General features: G+C 44.6%; 1 non-coding gene across 1 annotated transcript; it reads left to right on the forward strand.

Annotated features, from left to right (window-relative positions):
- Positions 1–954: 954 nt before the first annotated feature.
- On the forward strand, positions 955–1,026 carry Trnap-cgg (transfer RNA proline (anticodon CGG)). Its single transcript has one exon. It is a non-coding gene; the product is annotated as a tRNA-Pro (tRNA).
- The last annotated feature ends 10,495 nt before the right edge of the window (positions 1,027–11,521 follow it).

Raw genomic sequence — 11,521 nt, forward strand, 5'->3', positions numbered from 1 at the left:
AAAAAGAAAAACAAAACAAATCTTCAACAAAACAGACACCATCGGAATAACAGTAAGATGGATGGAGACAACTCCACCTTTGTCGGCAAGGGACAAACAATCTGGTTAGAAATTTTAGCATACTCATTCGACTCGTGAAAATCAACAAACTCATCATCTCCCAGGCTGTGCAAGCAGCAGTGCCGGGGCATTGCTTTTCACCGGAGCGAGCGGTGAAACCAAAACTCCCAAAAACGCCGTTGTCACGCTGTTGTGACAAACGGATGTCAGCGGAGAAGGAAAACACGTCACATACCCGCTGGTGGCGGAGGAGAAGAAAACAAACCAAATAAAAAAAAAAACCATTTCACAACAAAAAGCAATGGAGGATGAATAGGACTCGAAGGAAAACAAAATCGCAAACCCAAATCAATGTATTCCTCCCGGGAGCGCCAAAACATTGTCACGGGCGTTTAACCAAAGCGGCGCATTGAAGCCAGCAATAGTGTTGGTTTTAATTCGCTCGGGAATAATGACGGAAAAGTGTCCCTGTCATGGCGGTTGGGAAAACTATTTTTCTCGCAAGTCACGAGCAACTATTGTGGAAGGTTTCTTTTTGTCACACAGCTTCTAAGACGGGCAATTAGGTAGATGAAACGATACATAGATCAATTTGTCTGTGATTGTGGGGCATGCGAATAATATTTGTTTTTAGTAATGCACAACAAAAGGTTTATATATTATTATTTTCAAATGTTGAAATTTGATTACAAAATTAAAAGAAATCAATACTTAAAAATACGATGACATTTCGAAATTGAAAAGTTATTTTTGTCCAGCACTCTTATCACTTGCCGATAATCATTTTACCATCAATACCTCACAAGGCAACTGATAACTGACGCTTGTCGCTGATGGACAGGTGCATCCAAGTATGCGTAGTGCGATGTTTACTCAGCTGCGTTCATTCATGGCGGCTCGTTGGTCTAGGGGTATGATTCTCGCTTCGGGTGCGAGAGGTCCCGGGTTCAAATCCCGGACGAGCCCTGCTCAGTGGGAACTTTTTTTCCCGCATCATTTTTTCGATGTATTTTTTTTTTGTCCCAACACTTCAATAAACTCACGACGACACTCCCAAACCGCAGTGTAATATTGGTTGTCAATCAAATATCAAACGCGTAACAAATCTCCAAGGACTCGGGGATTGGCCACTGCCGTCCTCGTTGACTTTCCCTTTGGGATCGTGGAAGATTGGCGGGATGGTTTTCCCTGGTCTCACTTGTTTAGCGAAAGCGGACAAACATTGCCTCCAAAGCCGTGACGTTTTCCACGGATTTTCTGTTTCGCTGCGTTTCTTCCTTCCTACTTTCCCTTTCATGTTTGATGATCATCCGCTTGACGAATACCAAAAAGAAATGATAGAGTCCTTTGGGAGTTTTTCCTTCGGCCCGTTCAGGACAGATGAAAGGGCTTGTCGCGGTTTTCCCCCGCCGCGGGTCCCGCCTTTTCCACGTCCCGTCAATTCGCGTCATCGATAAGAGATGCGCGATCTGATCCGGGACACGCCGCAAGCGAACCGATGTTTTTGTGGCGGGATGGAAAATAAAATAAAATTTTGCTGAAAAATTCTCCGAACGGAGAATAAAACCCGAACAAACATCCCATCCCGACCGAACGTGCTGTTCTAATAATAAAAGTAATTTTATTACACCTTTCCCATCGCCTCCAGCGAGCCTCGGTTGGCCACGTTTGGATAAATAATGTAAACTTACGTCCAGATGGGAACCTCGGGCGGCTCGGCAAGGCTGGAACGAAAGTGAGAATTATTGTAACATTTTTTTTCTTTATTACCCAACAACGAAAAACCCCAGGACTTGCCTGGTGCGGGTTTCCTTTTCAGGAACAAAGTGAGAAGCGAAAAAAAAACCATCCGAATCCCATCCCGGGCGTAGTTCATCATCTTCTTCGTCGACATCATTCGGCTCTCGGAGCAGCAAACGTTTGCTGTAAGAAGAGACGGTTGGCTCGCTGAACGAAACCGTCACCCGTCGACGTTCGTCGGTTTGCTGCCAAAAGCGGAATCCTTGTGCTTATTATTATTTCCCTTTCCTGACAGTTAATGATGGATATAAAAATTTCTATACAAAAGTTTCTCGAAGGCTTCCATTCACCGGAGGTTTCGTTTTATTTTTCCCCGGGATCATCATTGCATTGTGGCCGCGGTACTGCCGGACAGGGCTTCGAGCGTCGGGTGGAAGCCAGTTCCATTCCAAGGCCTCCGTGCTGCCATTCGCAATACGGTAACCTCGGAAAATGAGCTTATGCTCCCGGGACCTTGTCAATGAGGCAAGCCAACGTCATCTTACATCTTCTTTTTTTTCACAAGAAGATGGATTGGGCGCGGTGTGTGGTGTGAGGTGGCCTGACTCCAAGGACTCAGGGGGAAACGGAGCGTTTGTAGTTGAAAATTTTATTGATTTGACGTTTATGATTGCAATGCCAACCTTCGGGCCCCGCCGGATTTTATGGCACACGATTGTGAGTGCGAACCGTGTGTTCATTTTCTTTCAAAAATCTGCCCATATTTTCTTTACGATCCTGTTCCGTTCCCTTCGACTCCGTGGGCAGCATCACGGGAGCGCGAAAGTGTTTTCCGATGTAAATTGCGTTCCCTCCACTCACCGTCAACAATTGACAGGCCAAACTAATCCTCGCTGCCGTCGAGCGATGCTGCGTCTTTGGTGCGTGGAAGCTTATTTCACAGTACATTTCGTCTTTGTGCCGAATCCTGTCTCGTACGCAGGTATGATTTATGGTGCAGTTTTTATGGCAATGGCACGGATTTTATAGTCCACGCTGGGAAAGTCACAACACGGATCGACAAAGGAACTCTCGCAGACCGAGTGACGCGGTGAAGTATATTTCGTGTACCATGCTTTCGTGTGTTATTTTTGTGGTGGTGTTATTTATTTAGTTACACATGAACAATAAATAGTTTTATCTGTGGCTGATGTATAGTTTTCGATGCAACATTGGCTGTAGATATTAAAACTGCAAAGATGTTTTTCTTTTTCGTTCTATTTAATCCCTCTGGTGTGTAATCGAAGGAAGACTAGTCATTCGTCATTTGATTTTTTTAAACTCAAATATTTAAACAATTGAATAAGAAATTATTTTCGAATAGAAATATTATCTTCTTTTTCCTGAAATATTTACTAATAAGATATGTCCGCTTTTTTAGTGGAAATATTTATCGATCCTGTCCTCAAATTGAAAGAAGGGAATAAGAACACACTAATGAAAACATACCAATTTTTTATGTGTTCATTGTTTATCACAATCAAAATAACAAATTTATTAATTTAAAATGAAACATTTGTTTCTAATTAGCAATAAGTTTATTTTTGATAGGTGCTTGCAACTAGCTTGTTTCAGTGCTGTATACCAATACCTAAAAAAAACAAATCATTTTTTATTCTGTTTTTGCAACACGTTTGATACACCCTATAGGGTTTATAAACATTGAATTAATTTGATTTTTTGATTTGACGAACTCTAGCAATTGATAACCATAGCCATTTCAATTATTTTTCGATTGTCAATTTTAAATCGCAAAAAAGTAAGAAAAATTATTACTTGTCAGTTTTTCGTAAAAAATGACTCTTCAAAATATATTGATGGTTTCGCATGAAATAGGGCTTTGCATATCAGGCTTTGGCAATGAAATAACATTAAGGAAATTGTATGTTAATTTAAATTCGTTCGATATTACAAATGTGTGTTTTAATCTAACTTTAAATTTTATAAATCTTGAAATTTAAAAGTGAATGGTGAATGTTATATGCTGCTAGAACTCTTAATCTGCCCCTGGTTGAAAAACTGAAATTTTTGAATAAATATCATTATCAAATATGTAATTTTAAAAATACACTCAAAGCGTTTGATTTTTTTTTACTTAAGTATCTGAAAAAAGACATTTTTATCAACTCATCTTTGAAGCCCTCGAGTTTTCGATTAATTGAGTCTGCTCCATTTGTCCATCACATCGAACCGGAATCCCGCAGGAGGAAGCCAAAAGCACCCCGAAGGATAATAAATACTAAAACCACACGCGTCCGCACGCCAACTCCTTCATTGCCTGGCCGCCGACCCTCCTCTTTTTCTCCGGTTTGGTCAAACTATTTGGCGTGAAGGCGGTTAACCCGAAGGCGAAAATGGCTCGCTGGATTATTAGTAACGTTTTTTTTTTATTTATTTATTCGCCCCCAAACTGCCCGCGGACCTATTTTCCTGCCTTCGACGAATCGACCGTTCCATGGGGAATCCTTCTACTGTCCCGGAAGGAGTGTTAGGGTTTTTTTTCTCTCTCCCATTCGCATGTCCTTCGCTTTTGTGCCGCTAACGTCACGCAACGAACCGGGAACCATATGACCCCCGCGAGGGTGAAAGGTAAAAAAATGGAGGGAACCAACGCAACCGACGGACCCCAGGAGACCGCGCAGGTGACCAACCAACAGCAAGCTACTAAGGGCCGCACGGAACACGATACGGTACAAATTGTACCGGCTTCCGCAGTCCCGATTTCCCAGCAGGCGCGAACGATCGACGGCCAAAATGGCAGCAAATTAGCCTCGGGTTCCGGCTTCGTTAGCGTCCAGCGCGCGCGCTTCGAGTTCGTTAGCATTTCGTTATCCTTCGATCCTTCCGACCGCGCTCGGCCGAGCTTATTGGGCAAGGTATCAGGGGAGCACGTTGATGCGAAGGGAAAACTTTCCGTCCGGTCCGCGGAGTGTTTTCCCCCCACCGGAGCACCGCAAAAAAATGCGATAAATAATTTCGGTAACAAGGTTTACCTTTTTCTGCTCATCTACTTTCTACTCCTGAGTGTGTTGTCTAGGGAACATTCAGGTTGTCAAATGTTAGCAAATATTTGTTTAACAAAATGGACAGATTTTCCACGAAGAAGAAATTAGTTCAAGGTTAAATTAGTAAGGTTAATCAAGCGTCCTTACAATTTCCTTAAGTTGATTGCATCTTCTGTTTTTATTTTCCCGGTACCAAGAACGCAATCTAATATTCTAATATTTCAATTCATCTTCCCACCCGGAAGCGATGGAGCTCGGCTTGATTGAGACAGCAAATGACCCGAATTTCGGGGCGGGTGTTTCCTTCGCGAAAAACCCCTTTTTTCGCTGCCCGTTTCGATCGATGCCGATCGCATGACCAATCAGTGAAAAATTCCTAAGAAATTGCGCCAACTCGTTATGGGGCTTCTGCTGTTGCCGTTCGATTCAAACCGACCGCTTCATTTCCTTTCTATTTTGATTTTCAGATGTTTTTCCTTTTCCCATTGTGCTGACAATTCAATCACCGCACGCAACAAAACGCCTCGCAATTGTACCGCGCGTTCCGAATCCAAGGAAGTACTTTTTTCATTTGGATTTTTGTTTTGCTCGAGCGCGTTTGGCTTTTTGGTCCTTTCGGACAACCGGAAGCGGGCCAGGCGTACGGGTGGCGTACGGTGTGCGATGCAGCTCGCGCCCGAAAAACGGAATTCACCAAGCGAGCGCACGACTTCATAAAGCAAGGCGCCATAACGGGAAAAGCGGTTTTCCCCCGAGCGGGAAGCGGGGTGGATTGTCGTTAGTCCGTGGAATAAATTACACTTCCGATGTCTTCATGGCTGTTTGGGAAATGGGTTTCGAAAATTTTGGTCCAGGAATCTCCCCCACCGTCCTCCGAACGGGGTGGTTTTCCCGCATTTCTTTTTCCCCGGCACCGAAATGCCTTGTCAATCTCCAGCTCGACGGTGGGTGGATGAGGAGGGCCAGGGGCGTTTGATTGCGTACACCACTCCATTTCCTTTCCCCCGCCCGTCTCCGCGTCCATTGCTTCACCTGTTCCCTGTAGAGGCAGCATTCGCCCCGATGATCCCTACAATGTGCTTCAATTGTGCACCGGAAGGATTTCCCTTAGCATCGTTGAGCGCTTCCTTTTCGGATTCTTTTTGCCATGCGTTTCCGCCGCTTTCTTTTGTGACGATCCGCGCAGCGAAGAGAGGGGAAAAAACGGCGAGGCAACAACATTTTCCACCAGTGGGTATCGATTTTCGCATCGAAAAGTCCGGCCGGAGCCGAAAGACTCATCAATTTTTATATTTATTGGCGAAAAACTGGCGAAGCTCATGCTTCACCGCCTTCGATCGTCCCTGCGGGGTGGAACAAGGACCTTCGCAAAAATACAAATACACACACACACATACACACATACAGGCAGACACAAGCCACGGAGGCCGGCTGTCGTGAGGGAGTCTTGAAAAATCTAGCGCAGCGAAGAAAAAGGGGTTTTCCCTTCCATAGCTCCAGTTTTCTATTGGGGAGGTTTTGTCAAATTTTCCACCTCAAGGAAGGGAGCCCAGGAGGGTAAGCGGAGGGCCTCGAGAAGTCACTCAGCGTGTCGTTGCGGGGAGATGTGGGTCGTTGAGTTTTATTTTGTTTCTTTTCAGGTTCTTTTGCATCCGACTTTTTATTTCTCTTACTGCTGCTTTCTTACTTCATCCACTAGCTTTCTTTATTGTATGTGTTTTTTTTTCATTTTCCTCCTTCGGTGGGTTATTTTGACTTTCTTCTTCCTTCCGTCCGACATGTTCTGCTGCATGTTAACCCTTTGCACTCGAAAGCGTTTTCGCCTGCGCGAACCAGCAACTCGAGGCGAAATTGACCAAATTGGTAAACGCCTAGGCGGATTTAACGGTGCTGGGACTAAGTGGCCGCGGTGGGCCCCGAGCTCGCAAGGGGGCCTGAATCTTCAAGGGTTTCCTTAAGATTTCAACAAAATTTCTTTATACTTCATTAATTTTATTCAAAGATCGACAAGTACTAAATTGTAACCGGTCAATAACGGAAAATGTTTTCTGTATCCTATAAAAATTATTGCCAAGAACCATGACGAAAACATGGAAAGATGGTCCGGTATATAATCAGAGTTGAACAGTATCAATAGTAAACAAGCATGCATTTGCAAAAAAAACCAACAGAATTTTCGAATATGTCAAGCATAAGCAGTTTCAATGAAAGCAATGCATTTTTGGCATGTCCTATTAGATGTTGCCATACATTTGGGGGGTGCCCATGGCGCAGCGGTAGCGCGAGGAAACACCACACCACAGGTGTGGGATCGAATCTCGAGTCTGGCACCCTCCGGTATTACGAACGGCTGACCACCGATCTATAATATACCGTCTTTCGGTCACACAAACTCTCTTCGGAGAGAGGCCTTGTCCCACTAGGGGATGTCGTGCCACATAAAAAAAAAATACATTTGAAAAAGCGGCAAATAACGCAGAAAAAGTTTACAGTTATGTAGTTCATTCATTAATTCATCGTAAATATAAAAATGTCTCTTTGAACGTTGAAGCGCAAGGATCAAGAACTGCAAATTGAGTAAGACTCGATCGGCTCACTAGCTTCAACCGGCTTGGCGCCGTAGCAGCGCCGCTCGAGTTGGTGCTACGCTACTGCTGGGCGCCGTATCGGCGCCGCTCGAGTGGAAAGGGTTAATATTGGTTTTTGTTGGCCAACGTTGTCTCTAGCCCGCTTGACGCAGGGAGTTTCTTTTCCGAAACACACAGTTCAACAATGATCGCGCATATAACGATGTGAATCGGACGGAAAACCATGGAGCGAGGGTGAATCTCTGCGTCGGTGAATATTGGCTCCAACTCACCGAAGGGCTGCATCGACGCAGGCCGTTGCGTCGTCGTCGTCAGGCTGGCAACCCTTGGCTGGCTTTGATTAAATTGACATATTCTGTTTAGTTTACGCTGCAGAAACGATGGCGATGACAGCTCGTACTCTTCTTCTGCTCGTGGTGCGATAGTGCTGTCGTTGGCTTTTCTTTCCCATCTTTCCTCTTCAGTCACTTGGTGGAAAACCCCGACGGTCCTCGCTGACTTTCCGCGCACTTTTTCGTGGGAGGAAACATTAACGGGAACAACCGACACTGGCACGGAAGGAAGTCGTTTGAATATACGAGGAAAATTTCGGGTACGCTCCGAAGTACTGTTTTCCATTTCGAGTGAACTTAGCTTTTTTTCCTTCTTTTGCCAGCATTTGCATTGAAAAGTTGTCAATCGTGTTGCCATGTTGCAACATCGAAGGAAGCCGTGCTAAAGGAAAATTTCTCCAAAGAATCCTTTTCCGGTTTGTTTTCTTTTTGTATGTTTTAGTTCATTCATTTCCTGCTTTTCTTTATTCACCTAGTTGATGCTGACAGGTTGTTTTGTTGAAAATGATTTTTTTCTTTTTAGTTTGTTTTTTATTTCGGTTTCTTTAAAACTTGACACTAGCGAATTATCATTATTCTTTTCAACTCTTTCCTTAAACATAGTTTTTAAGCTAACGAAAATGGATGATTTTATTATCTTTTTCGGTTTAACTACTCTCTTTTTTATACTTATTTTAGCTGGACATATCATTTTTCATTTCGTAGCTAGAAAAAAAGCAAGCTCCCCGGGGGGAGAAAATAACAGTTCTTCAGCACTAATCCTTTGATCCTGCTGTCCTATTATTTCTCACTTTGTGGCACGGTTGGAAACACAATGGCACAAACTTTGCAACTCGCTTCCACCCCCGCTGTCCTCCCACGCTACGTAAAACGATTGTTTTAAATGGCGCGTTTTTCGCGAGCGCGAGCTTATCAATTAGTTTCCACCAAACCCTGGCAAAGGAGGGTGAGGAAAATCCGGCCTACCCGGCCCTATTTATTCCTGCGTGCGGCCCGTTTTTCGGCCCCACCGGTAGCAGATTAATTTTTAATGAGCTCCCTGCCAGCGACCGACCGTGGGGCGACAGTTTTGAGCGCTCACGTTTTTCCGGAAAAAGCATTTGGCGACTTACTGAAGCGGGCGTGGCTGGGTTTGGTTAATTTACAATACATTGCTGCCTGTCATGTTTCCAGGGAGGGCTTTCCCGCGGAAGGCTGGCCTGCGTTAAGCCGGGAAGCCGGTGGTGGGGGCCCGGAGATGAAGGCTTCAGTTCATCAGTGCGTCGTCGGGGTTTGTCGGGAAGACAGTTTGAGTTGGCTTGATTAATGAGGACAGGCGAACGGCGGCAGTGGAATTAACGCCGGAAGATTTTCCACGGCACGTTCCTTTCCACCCACTTTCGGGAGAGGAAACCTTGTCGTACAAAAGGATACATTTTTGGCGCACACATAATAGTGAAGGGCACGGAAAATCAAGCCTCCCTTTTTTCAATTTTTCGAATTTTCACCATCGAACAATCGGTTCATCACGTCGTCCTCCGCTCTGGTGGAAAACCACGGGGGTTTGTTGTCGTAAATCTTAGTAGAAACAATAAATAAAACCACCTCGTACCGGACGGGACGTGCCGGATCCACTAATTCACTGGCGACCGGGGGGAAAAGCCCCGTTTGAAGTTTCCCTACCCCGCGCCCGATCATTGATGTTCGGTCTAATGAGACAAGCCAACATAATGAGTGTTCCCGATCCGGTCGTTCGGTCGGACGGGAGGATTTTCTAGTTTTGAAACGCAACCGGTTTCCTAGGACAAAAGCTGGCCACTTTTTCTCCTGCTTTCCATTCCGCTGTCGCTCGCATTTCCATTATGTAATCCACGGCATTGTGTGCGTCAGCAGCTCACGCTTCGGTGCTTTGGCCACGGCGAAGGAAAGCAAACAAATTAACAAAAGCAACATTGCCCGTCGATGTCGATTCATCATTCCGGGAAACGGGGGTTTTCCCGGGGCCACCTTTTTTCCCCCTGGACACTATAAATGTACCGCGGCGAGGATGCGAGGACCCCGTTCGCATCAATCGCGCACCGTCTTTTTCTCAACTTCTTAAGCCTTTGTTGTTTCTTTTGCCTTCTCCGAAGCGCTTTCCCGGGGACGCAAAAGTGGTCCTTCCGAGCGTGGAACGGGTTCCATTGTTCGGTGGAAAAATTGAACAACCAGTTGCTGGCCCCGGGAGAAAGGGTTCACCATTTCCCTAATTGCAGCGATAGCTCCGGTTGCAAGTTCGCGAGCATGCGTAAGCTGCCCCGTAACTAAATTCAAATTCCCGTTTTCTACGCCGAAACTTGCGCCACTTTCTCCCGGCGGGAGGGGAAAACTAGGGCCGTACGCTTTTCCATGGGCGGAAACCGTGGCGAAATGTTTTGCTCCTCGGTAGAACCCTTTTTCGTCCTTGGTTGGGTTTTTTTTCTCCGTCTGCTTCCTTGGATCCAGCTGTTGTATATCATTCGGTAAATCCACAGGAAACAATTGAATTGCATTCTGATGCAAATGCTGCTCAACATTCCGCTGAAAGGAAGAAAGCCCCGGATGCAAGGGAAGAAAACGGATCCAAAGGAGCGGAGTGGCAGCGGAAAACCCACCGTGGGCCATGGGCGGTGCGGTCATTCACTTCGACCCTACTTTCTTCTCGGAATCATAAATTTAGCATAAACTAGTTGTTGAACAATTCATGCTTTCATTCATGCATTCGTTCAGTCAGTCATTTCCTTGCGCTGGAATGTAAAGAGGATTGTTTTTATTATTTTGCTTGTACCAGCGTGCTTGTTCGTGTGTGTGTTGCTTGCTGTAAATGGCTGTTCCGCATCATCAGGTTTCATGAACCCGAACTTGATCGCGGACGGTTTGAAATTACGATTGTCAGCCATGAAGCTCACATTACTAATGCATCCTTTTGAATTCAATCGAAAAAGGGAAAACAGTAATTGAAAACAGGGAAAGCCTTAAACATAACCAGAAATCGAAGAAAGTGGAGTATCAAAATTAAAATAAATATGTTTAATAACGGAGGATGAAGGAAAGAGAACTTTAAGGAACAATGTATAGAAACACACAAAACTTTTAACTAAAACATAATTGGCATCAAATGTTTGTTAATTATTAATTCTAAGGAATATATAAAAGTAAAGAAGAATATTGCAAAAATATTTGAAAATTTATAGTGATTTTTGAAAAGATAATAACTTTGTATATTAGGCATAACATCAAACTAACTTGAAAAAGTACTGTGGCCATCATAAAAATACTTTCATCTGAGAGCTGACAAAAAATGCGTATGCCGTTCTTCCAAGAAGAGGATGAAACTACCGGAGGGTTGAATAAATCCCTTCACAATAGGATTCAAGTGCAATAAAAAAGAGTTTTAATAATGGAAAATAGTCATCGGATCTCCTGCCAATCCCGACAATTCCCACTGCGATCCTGATGATGCCGGCGATGATGATAAGGAAACTCGGTTTGGCAAAAGAAATGTGGCTTTCAAAAAAGGAGAAAACAGTGCGTGTGCACACACGCACACTCCATTCCTCCCTTCCCGAGGGGCAGGAGCATTGTGCGTAACGCAGGGCAACGGTACGTCAAATTCGTCCTGGGCCGTTTGTGTTTGATTGTTTGATTGAAATGAAACTCCCCGCGCTGACGACAAGCGCGAGAGTGGCCAACAAAGGAAATGGAAGGATCGCAGCGGTGAAGAAAGCAAAAAAAAAATGGGAAATGAAACGATGTAAAG

The sequence above is a fragment of the Anopheles coustani genome, chromosome 3, assembly GCF_943734705.1.
Source record: "Anopheles coustani chromosome 3, idAnoCousDA_361_x.2, whole genome shotgun sequence".
Taxonomy (NCBI): Eukaryota; Metazoa; Arthropoda; class Insecta; order Diptera; family Culicidae; genus Anopheles; species Anopheles coustani.